General features: G+C 44.0%; 1 protein-coding gene across 3 annotated transcripts in view; it reads right to left on the bottom strand.

Moving 5' to 3' along the window:
• The window catches only part of unc5b (unc-5 netrin receptor B), a 49299-nt gene that overhangs the window by 17466 nt on the left and 11994 nt on the right, over window positions 1-19839 (bottom strand). The gene's annotated exons all lie outside the window — the stretch shown is intronic.

Here is a 19839-nt window from a genome sequence, read left to right as displayed (position 1 = left end):
GTTGGTTTTATTTCAAGAAGACATTTAAGCAGCTGACAGTTTTTCACTAAAGATGCATCGGCACAGTGACATTTCCGCCTCCCTGTATTGCCAGTAATCTGGTCCTGCTCTAGTCTCCCTGCATGAGTCCACGCCTCTCAGCTGGGGAAGGAGCTCGCTGACCTTCCATGGACAGGTCCTGTTGATCGCACATTTATCCCCTGACATTTACGATGTGACACTTTCCTCGCAGCGATGCCGCCAAGAGCTTCTCCTGGCAGGAAGGACACAATATTTCTGACCTCTTCACTCTGACTTGTTTCTCTAATAATGACGGATAGATCCCAGGCAGTATATCAATGCTGTGGTGTGACTGGCTTCTATTGTTTTCACAGCAGCAGAGAGATTTATGTGCCTGCACTAATAACTTTGTTATGTGCTATGTTGTTTTCTAAAAATGTCAAAGGTTGGCACAATAAATACAGCTGACCATGTATTGGCATAAGCTGTCGAACACATGAGATCACTTATGACAAGATGATGATAGGCAAGACGCGTGGATAAGACATCAGACATCCACTAAGTAACAGCATATGACAGGAAATCTCTACGAATATTTTAATGTTTTTTTAATCACACCCAAGGTCAACAGTCCAAAACAAACGTATCATGCTGGAGAGAGTATCCATCAGACTGTCAGGGTGACAGAATATGATGCAAACTCAACCACAACTCGTGCCCATCAACTGGATACCTGAGCAAAAAACACAAGCACCAACAGACTGGAGAGGACCCTGTGGTATATCACTTGCAGACAACAGGACTGCAGCATCCTTTGCCTTGAAGAATGAAGTTACTGCAATAGCTCTATAGACCTGCGTGAACCCTGACACATTCAGCACAAATACAACTACACACTTTGTCAGGGTGTGGTACAAAAGCCAAAATTGAAATGTTGAAATTGAAAATTACTCTTTTTAAGCAAAGTTCAAACTCTCATCATAATTTTCAGATTTTGCATTTTGGGTAAATCCAACTTCTTATGAATTCTTAATGGGTCTGACCTTCCAATAAAAAACTTGCAAGGGATTGACAGCGTCGGCTCCAGTCAGCAGCCGAGTGCACTTTCTCCATTTGACACGCACATGCAGATGAACACAGCTCGTGGGTAATTGTGCTTCTCTTACACAGGGAGTCTCTCATAACGCTGTACTTTTTCAAATTTCAAGAGCGAGGTGTGAGGGCAGCTTCCAGAATACTTAGAGATTTAAACCAGACTAATTTGCAGAGTTCAGTTTTCAAATCAGTTATGCCACAACCAAGGAACAGGGAAAACTACTTAGCATCACCTATTTTAGGAACATGAGCACTTTACCACCCCCATCCCACTGTTCCCCTGATACACTCTGTCGGAGACATTAGGGCAACGCAAGCATGAAGGAAGCCGGAGAAAAAGTTGTGGCAGGACACAAACTGAGGCCAACAGAGATGCTGTGCCATCATCAGGTATTGAGTCTCCTCCAGCAGGAAAAGGGCCAGTGGGGAAGAGAGTCTGAAGTGGCACTGCCCACAGCCTGGAGCCTGGCAGCGCTGTGGCCGCAGGACGGACAGAAAGAGCAACAGCTGCTCCAGGCCTGACAGCCACCCAGGATGCACCCGTCATCCTCTGTCTGTCTCTGCCTCTCTGTAGCTCGTCCCTTCACAAACACATCCTTGTTCTTCTCCCGTCACTTCTCAATGTCGACTATATTTACACACTAACCCGTGACCCCAAACTGAACCCTCGTCTCTGCACACGCTCTCTCCCACCAGGCTGTGTTGCAAAGGCAGAACATTTTTATTCTGGTGATGATAACAAAAAAAAAAATCACAAAATATCAGGAGATTTCTTTGTTACTTTTCAGTGTTTTGCAATAGATAGGCCACAAATAGAAATGCATAACAAACTTGCAAACACACAAAAACTAATAATTTTCCATCAGCTGCTGAAACCAATCACAAGCAATGATCAGAATAACAGATGATAAAGTCTTGGTTTAAAATGAAACATGACTTTCTGATTCCATTGCATTTATCCCAAGGACACACAAAATTGTGATACATTTCTTTCTTTAAATAATTGTGCAGCTTTTCTAAACCCAGTCAGCCCTTTCTTTGAGTCATGTGATCTCTGATTGCATTTGTTATCTTCGCCAAGGAGGATGTTTTCATTGCTGTTTGTATGTTGCTTGTTTATTAGGATTACACAAAAACTACAGAACCGATTTCAGGAACTTTTCTTTAACATGGTGAGATATGACGTTTCCCATGGTGCAGGTATGTGCTCATATCAAAAAAACCATTCACACTCATTTTCACACCAATGGGCATTTTAGAGTCTCCCATCAACTGAAGCTGCATATCTTTGGACTGTTGGAAGAAGCTGCAGTACCTGGGGAAAAGATGGGAGTGTTTATGAGAGCATCACTCAGCTACTGAATATGTTTTGCCGGAGTGGTTAGGAAATACTCTAGTGCCCATCTTAGTGTTGAGGTTCTGTGTATTGAGAAAGATAATTACAAACAAATCCATGCGCACACACACTCACACGCACACACACACACAATACACACACATGCTTGTTTCTGCTCCCACAGGTTCCACCCAGTTAATGTCACTTGCATACACTCAATTAAACACGCACTTTACTGTGAGTAGGTACGCGCACAGGTAAACACAAACCTGAATAATGAAAGTTAACACATCTCAAAGTGACGCTTGGCCGTGACGGTGAATCACACTTGTCGTTGTGCCTCTCTCCCAATCCTTTCCTCCCCGCCTCTCGCATCCCCTCACTCTCCATTTACTAAGCTGTCGCCCCCAGTCTTTCAGACTTTAAATTCTCTGTCAATAACCAATTGTGTCGGCCCTGCCCGCCTCTCACCCCCGCTCCCTCCCTTTGTCCGGCATTGATCGCACGGTGTTCAAACATTGGCTGAAAAACACAGCCTGTCACTCCTCAGGCGCGATGAGAGGGGGCACAGGGAGAGACGGAGGGAGGCAAGAGAAGAATGGCAGTGGAGACAGAGGAACAGAGAGAGACAGCAGTTCAGACGGAGACAGAATGGGAGGAGAGCCCTATGTGTTGGGATAAACCTCTCTCTTTCTCCTTGTGCAGTGTGTGTGTGTGTTCTAAGGCCTGTGCACTTTAATTAAAACACTTTTGCATGACAGAGGTAGGAGACAGACAGCTTCTTTCTTTTCCCCTGTCTCCCTCCGAGATAATGGAGCTGGAGGTTTAAAGTGGAATCTGTGTTTTTGGGCCACCATACAAACATCCATCAGAACTCAGCAGCCGGCAATTTGTGCGGAATGGAGGAACCTTATAGACAGAGAACTCCTCGCCGTGCAGCACAGCAAGTCTTTTATTACTCTAATGATAGACATAAGACAGCTCGAAAGCAAACACAAACGTCTGGGTATTCTTTTTCTGGAGCACACAATCGTGCACACGCAAACCTGCGCACACGGGCCCAGAGACGAGATGACAGTATGATGTGCTTTCTCATCGACTTGTACACATGTGTGTGCGGCGCTCAAACAGTGCAACTGAAGGAGGCAAGTCCTTTTGGTGACCGGGTGGCTGGAGTGCGAAGCTTCACGACAGAGTAACTGGGAGTCAGAGTGACAGTGGCGGAGCGGGGCCACACTAGAAGGCAATAATGTGTGGGAGAGAGATAGGGGGAATGTGGACAGAGGTGACAATATGGGACGACAGGAGGGCTGGACAAAGACAGGTCAGGAGACACTTGTAGACAAGTGGAGAGGAGGGAGACGATGCAGCACGCACGCACACACACACACACACACACACACACACACACACACACACACATACCGTTCCGCTATAATAACTGGGAAGGAAAATGAATAACAGTCTTAGTCTAAAGCCTGTCTCTGTTGTTCTTTCTGCCCCCTGTCTTTTTCCACCCTCTTTTTTCTGTTGCCTCTCATTCTCTCTCTCTCTCTTACACAAACACATACACACTGTAATTTTCTTAGCCCCAGTGCCTCTAGCCAGAATGGAGTCTAAAGCGTCTGTACTTTATCATTACCTTTACAGGGTTAGTCATTACTGTCCCCTCTAGTGCCCTCACTATCCCAACACAACTCTCAGAAGTGGAGTGGAAAAAAAGAAGGAGAATAAAGCATAGGGAGAAGTATACTTTGAAGCAGCCGAACAACAGAGGAACACTACAAAAGACACAGGGTCTCACTGGGTTTGGCAAGATCGAGAATCACTTTATTTTTCTTTGGCTTCTTATGAGGCCAAAAACAAACAAACAACATAGCACCGCCTCCTCCCTTCCACTCTCCAGTTTGGTGTCTGACATGGCAGTGCTTGTCTCCCTGCCCTTCACTGACTCCAGCTTCTCCTTCCCTCTTGCTTCCTGGATTCGAGGCACTTTGTGCAGCTACAGTCAACTTCAAATGACATCCAGCCTTGAACGCAAAGAGAGAGGACGATAGCCTGCAGCTATGGAGAACAACCAGCTCAGCCCACTAAAGGACAGACGGCTGTGAGTCAGTCAAATATAACAACACTGCTGATAACAGGAAATACGACCAATAAATGGAGTGATCAGCAGCCATTATGTAACATTGAGCGGCTGACCATACATCCATCATCCTCACCCAATTTAGCTCGTTATCATCATTCTTGCTAGGAAGCACTGAGGTAGAGTTGTGCACGCCACACACACATACACTGAGGCAGGTCAAAAGAGAAGGAGATGGATGGAGGGGGAAAATCTCTCCTTGCCTTCTTTAAAAGGACAATTACACCGAGTGATTGATATTCAGACTGACCTCATCCTCATCAGCCTGAAAACGACTTACTGCGCGAGGATGAAGAAGAACCCTGCGAGCAGGGAGAAGATGAAGTGCACAGACGTGCAATTGAGACATTTGATGGAAAATCCCTGAAAGTGTGAGTGGGACAGCATGCATGAGTGTGTGTTGCCTTGTGTTAATATATTAGTGGGGTCTGAAGACCACAGTGCTTGTGAGCATCAAAATTCTGGAACCCATAAATTAAAATAGTTGTTTGAGGGTTAAAGCTCTTAAAGCAAACAAGACTTGTCTTTTGTATGATTCACTTGCACGTTAATATTTTTCGAACCTGTACCTAGTCAATACAAGCTTTCACATCAGTGACGGGATTTCTTCCATTCTGATATGTACACATAATAATCAGATGCTCAAAATTACTTTGTAAAAAGATATGATGTAGCCGACTTTAAGTAACAGGCGACCAAACTACTGTTGAACAAAAGGAATGAACCAAACGTAGGACTGTTTACATGCAAAGTGGACATTTAATCAAATCAAATACTAAAGAAAAACTATGATCTTGATGCCACCTGTTCCGTTCTTCTTGTCCCATGGACATCCTGAAATGCATCCTGAAGCTGCCGTGGTACCAAGCAGTGAAACTGTGTCATACAGCTTGTTTTTGTCTATTTGTGTCATTGTGTGCCATTTATTTGCATTGTCATTGATGTGCAAAGGCCTTTAGGGTTAGAATTAGGTTTAGTTTGGGGTTTGGCATTCAGTTGTGATGTTTAAGGTTTAGGTAAGAGGCCAGGAATACATTACGCCAATGACAAGTCCTGCACAATTACATTTAAACAATGTGTGTGTGCCTGTGTGTGTGCCTGTGTGTGTGTGGATGTTGGCATCAGATAGGTATAAAGGTTGAAGCCACACAGCTTCACTCCTCACACCAACAAAAGTAGACAGAGTGTGAAGAGTCATGCAGTTCACCCATCTGACTTACCACGCACACACTGGCACTAACACCTCCAGTATAAGCAACGCTTTTTGAGCCCAGACTGGGGGGGCCAAATTGGTCATCTTTTAAAGAGGGATGTCATTAATTCCCCAGTGACTAACAGAAGCCATTATTTTCATTTCTGTCTGGTAGCTAAGCGACAGGAAGCCAAATTTGACGTCCTGCTAGGAGGGACACAGATCCGACTCTGTGTGCTCTCTCATAAAGCCTTTGACACGGCCTTGAAATGTCCTGTTTGGATAAATTGATGCTACCACCAAGACGTGCACCTGCAGTGTCTCCACATGGTTCTGCAGCCTGTTTCCTTGCACTCACCATGGTGACTGTCTAACTAACGTACGTCATCTCTCACACACATTCCTCTTCAGGTACATCTTCATTCTTTCTACCTTCTCTCTTTAAGCTTTTTTTCACTTAATAACTAGCAACAGACAATGTTTCCTTTCTTTTTTTTAAAGATGTACAATGACAACAACAAATCAAATATGTCATAAATGAAATTCACGACTATTTTGCCTTAATTCAAAAACAAAACACAGATTGTATGTCCAGTACATATACATAGTATAAAGATGGACAACATGACAGCTCCCAGAGTGTGAAGCCACACCTGGTGGCTGGCTGGAATATAGGTCAGAAACCCTGTCTCCTCCATGTTAGCGAATGGGACATGGACCAAACTAAAAAGTGATATTACAAATTAAATGAATTATTCCCTAAGATGGTTTCTGTCATGTTATATCACACTGATGTATGTTTATTTACCAGGTAAGTTTGGTTTTAATTACTTAAGTGGTGCTTTGAAAACAGGGAGAAACTTCATGATTGATAGGTGAGACTGACTCTCAATTGGTCGGGCGTGTCCTTGTGACCATGATACCGCCTTCCCCCAGTCGCTATATGCACTGAATAAAATTGCATCATCAGCGCATGATGGTACCATTCAAGATATTTTGCTTCTTTTCTGGACAATGGGAGAAAGTGTAGAACTGTGTAGATTGTAGAACAATCATCAATACAAAACCCAATACAAATAAAAAATGCATAATTGTTTTTCTTGCGGGAACTTTGGAGCTGCAACTTGTTGGAAGTTGATCACAGCAGTGTCACACCTTTGATTGGTTCCAGTATGTGAGGACGCCTGCAGAGCAGCTATTTCTATGGAGTGTGAAGCCTCCCATGCTACATCAAGATACAAGCGTGTATGATTGAGTGTATAATTGATTGTGCAAGCGTGTGCAAGTGTGAGCCAGAGAAAGGCCGAAAGCGATGCGTGCATGTGTGTGTGTATGAGAGAGAGAGAGAGAGAGAGAGAGGGAGAAAGAAAGAGAGAGAGAGAGAGAGAGGTGACAGGAGGCTGATTGGCAGAGGGGGAAGGCCGAGCAGGTGATGGAGATGCAGAGTGACAGAAATGCTTCGCTTGTCCATCCAGCATGTCCGGTTGGCAGGAGGAGAGAAAGCAAGCCTGAGGACATGGTAACACACACACACACACACACACACACACACACACAACAAATGCAGACACTTGGAAATACCTCTTTTAACAGATCGGCTCATATATCGAGTGTTATGCCGCACACTTAGCTGCAAGGTGTGTTACCCTGTAACCCTCTAATAGTAAATGAAGTGAATGAAGGACTTATCTTCCGTCTTTTTTCCCCATTAGCCCATCAGATCATTATTACATCAGTCCCAATGTAGAAAAAAACACACACGCACACACACGTACACACACGTACACACACGTAAATGTGTTATGTAAGTACATGGTTCCAGACATTAAGTAAGACCCAGTGACAGTCAGTAGTGTTTTCTACTGATAACTGGGTGAATCCTGGAGAATTTTGTGGCTGTTTCACACAGACCCACACTATTTAAAGTGTGTGTGTGAGAGGTAGGGCGGCTGTGTTTGTAGCAGACCATGGATTATATTTACCCACTGTGCATGCAGGGGACAGCCTACTCCGAGCGAGATTCTGTGACTGTGTTTTTGAATGTGTGGGTGAGTGTGACTGTGAGAGCGCTAAGAGGATTTATGCTTGTGTTGTAGCTCTGATCCCACTGCTGCTACTGGTGCATTTGAGTAGACAAGAGGAGGGGGCGATGTGTCGCGGTTGAAAGTGTGCTCCGTCGCAGCTAGGGGGCGCCACCCCCCACAGTGCTCATTAATCATAGCCCATCAAAAAAGTGGCCCTGCGTTGCCTGTGTGTGCCCCGACGACCACCTACTGCATGGGAACATGGGCATACACAAGCACCACTATCAATCACTATCAGAGGTGGAGAGAGAAAGAGAACGAGAGGAGTGAGGAGACAGAGCGAGAGGAAGGGAGGGAGAGAGGAGACAGAGTGGGTGAGACGAAGTTGTTTTCCTATTATCTTCTTGAAATTACAGACCAATGTCACAACTATTACTTGGAGGAGGTCAAACTCATATGGCAGAGTGACTCTTTTCCCCTTCCTTTGTGTGTGTGTGTGTGTAGACTAACTGTACGTGTTGAGTGTAAGGCGCCACTGCTTGTCTGCTCCACCACTGCGCAGCTGCTTTATAACAGTTGCACAAATCTACATGGAGTAACTGGTTGCCATGGTGGGTATATTCACACAGAGCCGGCTCCTCTAGAGGCCTGGAGTCTCCACAACCATAAGCTGGGGCGCACACACACACACACACACACACACACACACACACACACACACACACACACACACACACACACACACACACACACACACACACACACACACACACACACACACACACTTTGTCTCTCTCTCCCTCTCTGTCCCTGATTGTGTCACTGTGACTGTGTGAGTGTTTACATATACATCACATACATCACATACATACAGTAAATAGGTGAGCAGTACAGTGGGATGAGTGTTTGGAGGCTGGGGCCGTTTAAATGGCAGTAATTACATGAGAAGATGAGCTGCATTCCTTCCTGAGGGCAGGCTGATTACAGGCCTCTCCTCTCTGGGCCCCTGTAATTACCTACTCTACCCTGCTCGGCTTCAGCCTCGACAGGGCTACAGGCGAGTTTAACCCCCCCCCCCCCCCCCCCCCACCACCTTCCGCTCATTCCCCAACTTCTACAACACTCCACCTCCCATCCCCTCACCAGGTCACTCTTCTGTCCTCTCTCATTGCTCTCCGAACTGATTACAACTCACTACACACACACACACGCAAATGCACACACACACACACACACACCACTCAGAGGACAAATAGCAGATGTGGCATCATGAACAAAGTGCACGGAGCCATTAAATTGTATCATGCATCATGTCTTTGAACTTCTGAAAATAGTAGACAGGATCCTGCATTATGCATATAAACAGTCTACTTTGTGTTCAGTGCACATTAAACAGCCATATTGGTCAAATCTTTATGACAACTAATACTACCACTGCTGCCGTGTGTTTGTGTGTGTATAGATAACACAGTTAATGCAAAATGCCACTCAGTCTTGACAGCTCTTGCCTTGCAAATAAATCCCAGCTCTGTGTCACGCTCCGTGTCACCCTCCCTCTCTCACACACACACACACACACACACACACACACACACACACACACACACACACACACACACAGTATGGGTGGGGTTGTGCACATGACCTCACACATAACACAGGCCACAACAAAACCAGTAAGTCCATCCCAGACTGGAATTCCGGTAAAACTGGAGGCACAGAAACATTTAAATTACACGTTCCTCACCCCAAACACACTCGGTTGTTGCACCAAACAACAGCCTGAGTCCCTGCAACCCTTTCATTTCAATTCAAGCACAAATTCAGCGTGGAACTCATTCACAGTTGTATTTCAAGACACTCATTGTGTAAAACTTTTCAGTTGAAGTTTGACTTATTGTCATTTTGTGCTGTCATCGGTTAACTATGTAACCATGAGACACGAACTGTGATCGTGAGAAGATTCTGCAAAAGGCGTCACAACATGTGTTTTTTATTATTTGATATGACAACCCGGTCTCCCTGGAGACAGGAAGACGACCGGATCAAACTTCCTGTAAAAATCTCATCAGACATCCTGAGCAGGTGATAATGAAGAGAGAGCAGAGTGTTGAGGGGCTAGCAGAGAAGGAGAGAGAGAGAGAGAGCTAAAACATCACGGGAAGGAGACGGATGGATTTAAAATGAAAAGTCTCGCTCTCTTCGAACATTACGAAGACAGAGAGGAGGAGGGAGGGAGACAGAAATAGAGCTAGTCGGGTAGACTTGAACATGGGGGAGAGATGGAGAGGTGAGTACAGGTGACTTATAGATATGATGATGGAGGGTGAGGGAGGGAGGAAAAAGAAGGAAGTCAATGACATGGCTTGTGAGATTTGCTGTGTGTGGGTAGCCATGCTAAATGGGGAGGGGAGAGACAGAGGGAGGAAATGTGAACGGAAAGAGCGAGGGAGAAAGAAGAGATGGAGAGAGAGACAGAAACACTCCCTGAGTGCAGATCAAGTGCAACTCTTGATTAGTGCGTGTGCTTGTTTGTGTGCATGCGTGTGTGTGTGTGTGTGCGTAATGTGTGGCATCGGCTACGGTTGCCACGATTGCCAGTGCTATTAGAAATGCCTGCTGCTGTAATGTGTTATGACAGGGGCTGATTCTTGTGACTAACTGCTTTGGCAGGAGAGATCCTCTGTCATGCTAATGAACGGACGAGGAGATGAGCCGGATTGACAGCAGATCGACAGGCCGTGCACATGACTCATCGCACACTCAGACAACAGAGGGTTTAAAAGCCGGTGTAGATGTTGATGACATGAGTAGACCTTGCTGTCATAAATGTTCGCACTGCATGACACACTGCTGCAGACGTCTCCGCTCAAATAACTTTTTACTTTTTAAGTCGGTGTGATAGAGGTGATGGCACATGGACAAACAATAGTGAGACGAAGAAAAAAAATAATAATACGGATGCACAGACATGATCACACCACACACAAACACAGAGAGGTTGGCGTCACTCTGCTCCTCCATTGCTTCCCCTTGCATCAGAGAAATCCCTAGATATGCAGTACATAACAAGCAACATGCTGTAGGCTAGCCTCTGTGTGTGTGTGTGAGAGTGTGGGAGAGAATGTAGTGGCATTAATATTCTATAAACAAAACATTTTCTTGTCTCCAAATTATAAATAAATATATATATATAGTGATATTAAAATGTTTCTGAAATGAGGGTTTGGATAACAGCAACAGGAACTCCGTAAAAAACATTTTCAAAAAATCACGAGAAGGATAGAGATTGAAATGGGCAGATAGCAAGACAAGATGGAGAGGCAGGTAAGGACCAGGAAAGATTAGGGCACTAATAGGCAGAAAATCCATGTTGGAAGAGATAGATGACGAGAGGTGATGTGGCGATAGCAGGGGAGGACAAATGGAGAGGCTGAAGATAGAGGTGCAATTCAATCTCCTCACCCTGCAAAACGTTGTGGGCTTGTAAATAAAAGTAGTCCTGTGCAGAGGCTAATGTTCATTTTATCCTTTTTGATCTCCCTTTATACTTCACTTCATCATGCTCTCAAAATAAATTGCCCTCCGTGCTTCGACTCAGGCCAAAGGAGAAAGACGAAATTTCCATGCAAGCGTCTTCCACATATGAATCTGAATGTTTTGATCGTCAATCATTATTCCTTACATTTTTAAAAACAGGATTTATTTTTGCTGCTTTACAATAGCTATAGTGGTGCCTTTTTTCCAATTCAACAGCAAGAAAGGGGAAGAAAAATCCTAAACCCAGAGGTAGTTAAACTTCAGAAGGAAATGTGCAGTTCAAGATAGGAAGGGAAAAACACACCACACTGTTTGACTGCCAGGTAATCTCAGCGCGGCGCAGCAACAAAACATAAAAGTAATAACTAAAGCACAAGCATCTCACAGACTATCACTTTTAGCCAGGCCAACTTCTCCATATCAGGCAATCTCAGCCGCTAACAGATTGTGAAACACTGAGAACTGAAATCTCTTCATTGCACAAAGGGACTGGTACCATCACTGCAAAGACACACTGCATGCATCACTGCTCCACTCTGCAAACCTAAATCGTGTTATGTTTCATGTCAAAATATTGGTTCTTTCCCCAGTGGGCTGAGTCAGCATTTCTGCATCAATCATTCATGATGCTATGGTTCGTCTCTGATGTCAAAGTTGTTGTTCTAGCTGCTCTTCAATGAGCAGCAACCATAACGTGTCCTTGACCCAGTGACAGGATGGGGACTGGGCTGGAACGCAAAGGAGAACATCCCAGAGCCTCAGGCCAGAACCAGTATGACTGGACAGGCAGGAATGGAGTGGTGATGGAGAGCAGTGAAGAAGAGAGCATGACGAAATCCCCTTGGCATAAGCAAATAAAATTGTAGGCTGCGAATGAGAGAGAAAATGTGCTGGTGTGTGTGTGTGAGAGCTGCAAAGAGGGAGTAATGGATGGATGGAAGGAGGGAGAGGCAGAGTGTCACCCGCCAGACGCCCGGGGCCAGCGCAGACTGATGGTGACAATGAGTGGCCAGAGTGTGTGACACTGTGACAATAATGATGAAAGACTCTTTCCCAATCTCTCCCTGACTTCTACTCCCTCCTCCTCCCTGCATCCCTCCCTCTGTCACCCCCAGCAGCAGGCTCTTCCTCTCAGCCACACCCTTAAGCCTTAAATCCAGATCCTGAAAACCCCACTGAATAGAAAAAAAGAAAAGAAAAAGGGTTCTCTATCTGATTGTTCAACTATGCAAAAGGTGATCGGAGGAAAATGTGTGATGTTAAGTATTTAAAATCTGAAGGAACTGGAATGGCTCTCAGTAGAGACTGGTTTGTTCCCTGCAACAAGTTTCGTAGTAATCTGTCAAGTAGTCAAGTGTTTAAACTTGCTTGCTTTCAAACAAGCCTAACAGCTTTACAAATATCCTCTTGAGCTATCAGTAACTTAGGCCGGAAATAGTATGTTGCTTTGCTACAAAAATGAAGGACACTAGCAAGTAAAGGTGCCCTGAGCGGACAATCACGACACCAAAGTGAGCCAACAAGCACTAAAAACAAAGGAAAGTTTTACAGGCATTTTCTCATAAACAAAAACAATGCAAAAAGTTATAATTTGACTCAATGACAATGCAACAGAATAAGTCAGGGGATGACCAAAAGTCTTAACACTTCATCCCAAGGGTCCATGAATGAGTCAAATTTCATGAAATTCAATGAAATACTTATTTCATTCAACAAATGTCGGCCTAATGAAGGCATCATTGAGGTTCATCCTCTGGGCACTGTCATGGCAATCTGTCCAACGGCTACTTGGACATTTCTTGTCAATGTCTGTAGGATTCATTCTCTGGTGAAAGTCAATCCATCAAATTGTTTTTGAAATATTACAGTCATATTACAGAAATCCGGTGGATCCACCAAGTGACAGATCACTTCACTGACCAGCGGTACCATCCCTCCAAAATGGTCTGCACAGCAAAAAAATGGGCATCAGTACCTGAAGCTAAAGAAATCTGGTTGGGGAATATGAGAGAGCAGAACTTACCCTGCTCTCATTACTACTGAGCACGGCCCTTCACCCCCAGCTGCCCCAGTGGAGCTGCTCAGAGGTCAGCAGATTACATTGTGAATTTATTGGGCAGCTTCCAGGCGTGAATCTGGTTCAGTAGAGAGAGCAGCTTTTAGAAACGGAGGAGAAATGGACCTGAATTCTTGTGATATTCAGGTATTTTTCTCTTCTCTGGTAGTTCCTATTTGGTTTTCTTTACACATTAAACTGAAGTTCATCATGAAATAAAATGGACTGATATAATCAAAAGTATAATTTGACATATTTCTGGTCCCTGCCCTCTTAGGCTGGGTCTCTGCCAGTGGATAGAGGGGGCACATGGCTGTAGCTCCAGTGGACAGAAGGGCATTAACACTCTGTCCTAGATCCTAATGACTCTGGCCTACTGAACCTCTCACAAACCCACGGCTGCCCGGAGCCACCACTCCTCCTCTGCACCGACTCCCATCAAGCGTTGTTGTGTTTACACTGTGCCTTTTTCTGACCTGTGCACTTATGTATGTTTTTCCACTGTGGTCCTTGGTGTGTGTGGCCTTGGCAAGTCACTCAGAGCTCTCTCTTCCTCTCTTCAACCCTCTACGTCTCGCTCCTCAGCCTCACCCAGCTGATGCCATGGCAGCGGTGCTGGTTAAGAGGTTTGTGTAGCCCATTAGGATGATGAAGAGGCCTTTCATCAGTAGACTCCCTCAGGCCAGGCGCTGACAGGAGCTTTACCTCGACAAGCCTCTCAAACACACTGCTTGACGTGAGACAGCACCCAGCGAAGTGGTCCGCAGGCGGAACACACACACATACATACATGCACACATACAGACTCAGAGCTCAGAAAAAAGGTAAGACTGAGACTTTTTGTTGCCAACTTTTCACTTTTGCTCTTATATCCATTTTTACAGCGGCCAATAGCATTCTGCACTATGATTCTGCATCAGAGGAGGGAAGACAAGAAGGGGCTGGAGAGTCTGGACTAATTCTGACTCTGATCTATTTTTAATCACTGCCACACGAGGACTAATAGTGTAAGGCTGTGCAGGCCTCCGTCCAGATGGGTAAAGTAATTTTTCAGGAGTGGAAGAGCGGGAGGAAAAGGACAGAACGTGAGGACGGAAGAGGGAAAAAAGAAGTGACAGGAATAGAGTACAAGCGAGAGAGAGAAAAAGGGAGAAAGAGAGACAGAGACTGATGAGGACAGCACAGGAGAGAGAATGGGAGACAGAGAAGCCACAAGAGCCAAGATGACCTGGATTCATAGGACCAGTATTGATTACTTAAGGATGAAACGCAAAGGAAAGAGTTCTGCTTAGACACTAGATAAATTATCTCACACACAAAGACCTGGAAAGACAGAACTGGGTGAAAGTAAAAAACAAAAGGTGTGCACAGAGGAGCACATTAATCAGGTACACTGATTTGCCTTAAATCTGACAAGTCAGCTCCTTAATAAATATTGCTATGATGGAAGATACAGTGTGATAGATAAAAAAATCAGTGTGACAGGAAGGGACTGGAACTATCTGTGTGTAGGCACAAACCACATTAACAAGAGCACTCATGCAGCATATGGGAGACTACATGATCTGATTAAATTTTATTCTGAGAGGGATTTATGGGACTATCTATGGAATGTGTATAGATGATGTATGGGAGTTTAAAGCCACACAAACACACACATTCATTTACACAACACAGAGGCCCATCTCGCCTTCAGTAGTCTGGATTATTTTGCTCAACATAGATTGATTTTTTATAATCGCTTTGGGAATTCTGAGGCGTCAGTACGCCACCCAAAGAAAATAAAACACAGGTAAAACGTAAACTGCCAAATACTGTGCTCTCTTCGGTAATAAATAGATAAGCATTAATGTTAACTTAATGACATTTGGTATAAACACTGAGATATGAGGTATTACTTCTGCTAATACCCAATTAAAAGTACAGTTTGTAGAATTAAGTGATATCGAGTGTTGAAATTGCATGTTGCCGCTGAACACCCCTCACCTCACCCTCTCCTTCCAAACATGAAAAAGAACCTGTAGCAAACTTCAGTTGTCATAAAAACTCAAAAGGTGTTTAGTTTGTCCAGTCTGAACTACAGTAAAAACCATGGCGGCCTCCGTAGAGAGGACCCTACCTGATTTAAATATAAAGTATTTAAATATAAAGGGCCTTTTCTAGGGTAAAGAAAACTACAATTCATACAATTTAGATGAAACAAACTACTGAAAACATCATGAGGATTGTTCTAAATTAAATTTCTGCCAATTGTTCCCTTTCACTTTAATCTTACAGACTGGACCTTTGAGGTCTTTAGTCTCCCGGTCATCTGGGTTCTCTCATCTGACCAAATTCTCATTGATCGGACAATCATCTGTGTACTTTCATACATTGCAAAAACCTGTTAAGTAAAAGTCCAATCCTAAATCTCCTTTTAGCTCTGTTTTGGTTTCCACCAACTCCTGAGGAAAAGATCTGGATCTTAAGCTGCTTTGTTCCATTATGTACATGAAGCCATCAATCACTAGCTAACGGTTTATTTAATCTTTCTGCAGTTTAGTGCAGAACATGTGGCATACAGTGGATTTATCAGAGCTCCTTGCAGCTTCCTCTTGCAGCTGAAAATGGTGACAGTAATGCCGAGCAATTGTATTAAAGCAGTGAGCTGGAAAACCAAAACACTAAGCTTAAAGATACAACAATGCTCTGTATAGAGCTAATGAGGAAACTCTACTCAGGTGAATATTTCCTGTGGGTTTGTTATTATGACAGACCCAGTCACTTTAAACAGATAAGGTTTGAGCAATCTTGAAGAGTTTGAACTTCAGAGTTTGCAGGTGGTATTGTTGATCCAATTCTTAACTTTCTATTTTCTCTCTTGAGATGTCTCTTATAGTTCAAACTCCCCTGATACTGATGGTCCACAGAGCAACAGCGGCTCTTGAATGGAACTGCTTGACCCTCATATGGCTGTGGTCAGCTGGGTCATTTGTGAAGCACAATGGCAGCCTGCAAACAGAAAGGTGTTTATATCTTTCCCACAATTTACAATCTATTCAGCATGACTGACTTCACAACTTCCATTTTCCACAACAACAAAGGGCTGGCTTTTGCTGTGTGCCGGTGTGTGCGGTGAGTGTAGAGAGGATGTGCTAGAGAACATGTCGGTGACTGATGTTTGGGTCGCAAATTACAGAAACCATGTGCGATATACAGTGGCACGCTATTCTGTTAATATTACCAATTACATCATGCACAATAATAAGACTGGCCCTGTTTCAATAAATAACACTCTGGCACCAGACTACAAAGCAAACAGAAAATGATTGATGTGAATAAAATGAGATGCTGGGTGTACATAGCTTCTCTGCAAATATGCATTATGGAAAATTTATGCCACGACTTTATCATCTCAGCAACACACTGAAGCTAGTTAATAACATTCAGGATTCATGTTGGGGCTTCTGTTATCATAGCTCGTGCTAGTGCCCTCATAACTCAACACTCTAGTGCAAATCTGTGGGTCAGAGGTCACAGCCTTCCACATGCCATGCTCCTTTGGTTCTGCTGCAGTACGAACTACTGCCACACTGATAAAACCTGCACAGCAATCAGGGCTTCATACACAGGCCTAGGTATGGGGTCTCGTAGCCAGTGCTATGGCTTCACCTTCATCTGTAATGGACTCCCCACAGGTGGTCCTACTCTGAGATCCGGTTATACTGTCATTAAAAATAACCCTCATTATTCCTCGATGAATCAAACACTGACGCCCCAGCGAAGGATTTTAGAAAGAATTTCCAGTGTTCGGAAATCAGTGACTCACTCACAGTCTAATGTTGGTTGTTTTCTTCTGGAAGGGGGGTCATGTGATAGAAGCCTGAGAAATCAATGAAGGTTACGTTGTGACTAAAAAGACCCAAACAGCAAGCAGTTGTGAGTTTATCACCATCGTCCAAACTTCGCAGTTTCTGCCCGTCCAGACTTAAACGCTGCCACAGAGTTTTCAAACTAACATGGGGCCAGCAACATTTCCAAACTTCTCCATTTTAGCAGGTCTCAAACTCCTGAGTAGTGTGGACACCAGGCGTATACGTAGCAGAGTTGATGCATTTTCAAACTGAAATAGTATGAATGTAAACGACCTCTGCTGCCGGACTAAAGGTTTGTATCGTTGTATCGTAACAAAACTACAAAAAAAGTGAATAAATGTGAAATAATGACTAGAGACATCATGACTATTCTGCATATATATGTAGAAATACAGATCACAATCTCAATTTAATTACCCGACACAGAGGCTCCCTAAGTATTTTCTCTCCCCATGAAATATTATGGCATGCACGGCGAAACTACTCTAAGTACAAGCACATTAATATACATTACACAGTCTCCAATCATTTTAATGGCTGGTGAGACACTGAAAGCAATCAGTGGAGCAAATAAAAAAAAAACTGAAAGAGGGATAGGAAGACCCAGTGAAGCAAAGTGGACGACGTACAGCGAAGCTACCTGTGTACTTAAGTAGTGTGACGATGAAAAAGAGAAAGAGTTAGCTCAGCAGAAGAGGCAATTTTGTACAGTGTGAGATTCATCGCGCCGTCTTGTCTTGGACTCATCATGTTCTTTGGGGTTCCATATAACAAGTTGTGGAGATCAATAGTATCCATTTACTGCAGCTCATCTAATCATATGGTGTTTTGCTGCCCACAGAAGCTGTGACACACACCTGGGGCCCCGGGAGGAGAACAGAGTAATGAAATGTACACTGCAGCCCGGGCTCTGTGCTCAGAGTCCCCAACAGCTAGTACAAACACAGCCTGCCCACCTACGCCTCTCCCTCCTTGATCTCCTCCATCACCACATATGAGCAATAAACCTAAACGTCAGCTCCTTTTCCCACCCTCTCTCCTTCTTGCGCACGCGCTTGGGCTCTCATGTTTGGGGAAACTTGAATATCCATTAGGAATATGAAGGGTGTGATGCACAAAGACCAAAATATAGTAGACCAAAATATCTACAGCACTATGCCCCCCCCCCCCCCCCCCCCCCCCCCCCTCTCTCCCCAGCTCATTGAGTGAGTGCCTCAGGGTAACATCACAGCGAATGCTCCTTGTCCCTGCTCCCCTATGCAATTCTATAATTCATCTTAATTGAGGAAAACAAGTAAGCAAAGGGGAGCACTGGTGGGAGGAAAAATGCAGGTCATAGCCCTGAGGGATCTACTGTATGTTTTGTGTCTGTGAAAGGTGAACTCAGGTGCTTACTATTGCAGAAAATGTATTTTCCTCTAATGAGTTTTAAAAAACGAAGTGGTGGGACTAGGGACAACTTATACAAAGGGGTTATTTCATGTAATGAGTCACTGTCATTTGGCTCAATAATTGAGGCAATATTTTATACTCGTATGATTTCATAAAAGGTATTTTGGAAAAAAAACAGAGGAAAAATTTGACCCCTTTGCTCTGTAGGTACAGGGATGCATTTTTTTTCTGCACTCGCTGTGATTTTTTCCATATACTGTAATTTATTCAAGGGTTCTCAGGGCCAAATTTTCAAACTTAGAGACGGAGCTAAAAGGCAGATGGTGCTTAAAACTATCTAGAAAATGCAGACTAAACACATCACATTGTTGAGCGACTTGTAGGCAGCTCAAATACAGATGGAGCCCCAGCTCTAATTGCACACATACAGACGTACGCTTCAGGTGATTAGCAGAGGATTCTGGGGTGTTTTTTTTGTTCTCTTTATAGCTATATGAAGTTCAAAGCAAACTCCTGGTAGCTACTTGGTTGCGGCACAAGTTGTGTTTGAGTATATTGTTAGATATTTAATCAGAGGGGGATTTCTGCATTGCCTGCCACTGTCTGAGTATGTCCTCCCGCTGTTCTATTAAGAGAGTACATGTTTTTAGAAAATGCCATAGTGTATCATTTGTGTTTGCTTCTATTTTATTTTCATCCACTTTCCCCAAGCCTACGCTATCTAGGGCAGTGGTCTGCAGTTTTAATCAATTTTCCAAACACAGGAGCACTACAGCAGTCAGGAAATCCCAGCAGGACAGTGGGGGAATGGACACAGCAATAATAATAACACAAATCTAATCTGAATTATGCTCTAAAGAGATTAGGTCAGAATAATCCAGAGAATAAACACAAACGGGGGCGGAGGGGGAGGCCGCTTGTGATCAAATGCAGGGAGCTGCGTCGCCGTGGCTGATGTTTTTGTTCCTGACGGTGGGATTTGTGTAAAATTTTGTTAGAGTTTGGGTGTAGGAGTGTTTATTTTTGGAAATGAGAGTGTGTCTGAAGCTCAAAGAGTTGCTATTATTAAAGTTGAATAAAATGCTTCCCATTCCCTCCTCAAACACTCAAGGAGAGATCCCCTCTGTGTGATGGATTCCAGAACATTTTCTTTCGTCTCACAGCCAAACCGAGTAAAATAATTTCCAAATGGGATCCAGATTTA

This window comes from Paralichthys olivaceus, chromosome 14, assembly GCF_024713975.1.
Source record: "Paralichthys olivaceus isolate ysfri-2021 chromosome 14, ASM2471397v2, whole genome shotgun sequence".
Classification (NCBI taxonomy): Eukaryota; Metazoa; Chordata; class Actinopteri; order Pleuronectiformes; family Paralichthyidae; genus Paralichthys; species Paralichthys olivaceus.
The sequence above is the reverse complement of the archived record's forward strand: the minus strand, read 5'-3'. Positions and strand labels throughout refer to the sequence as shown.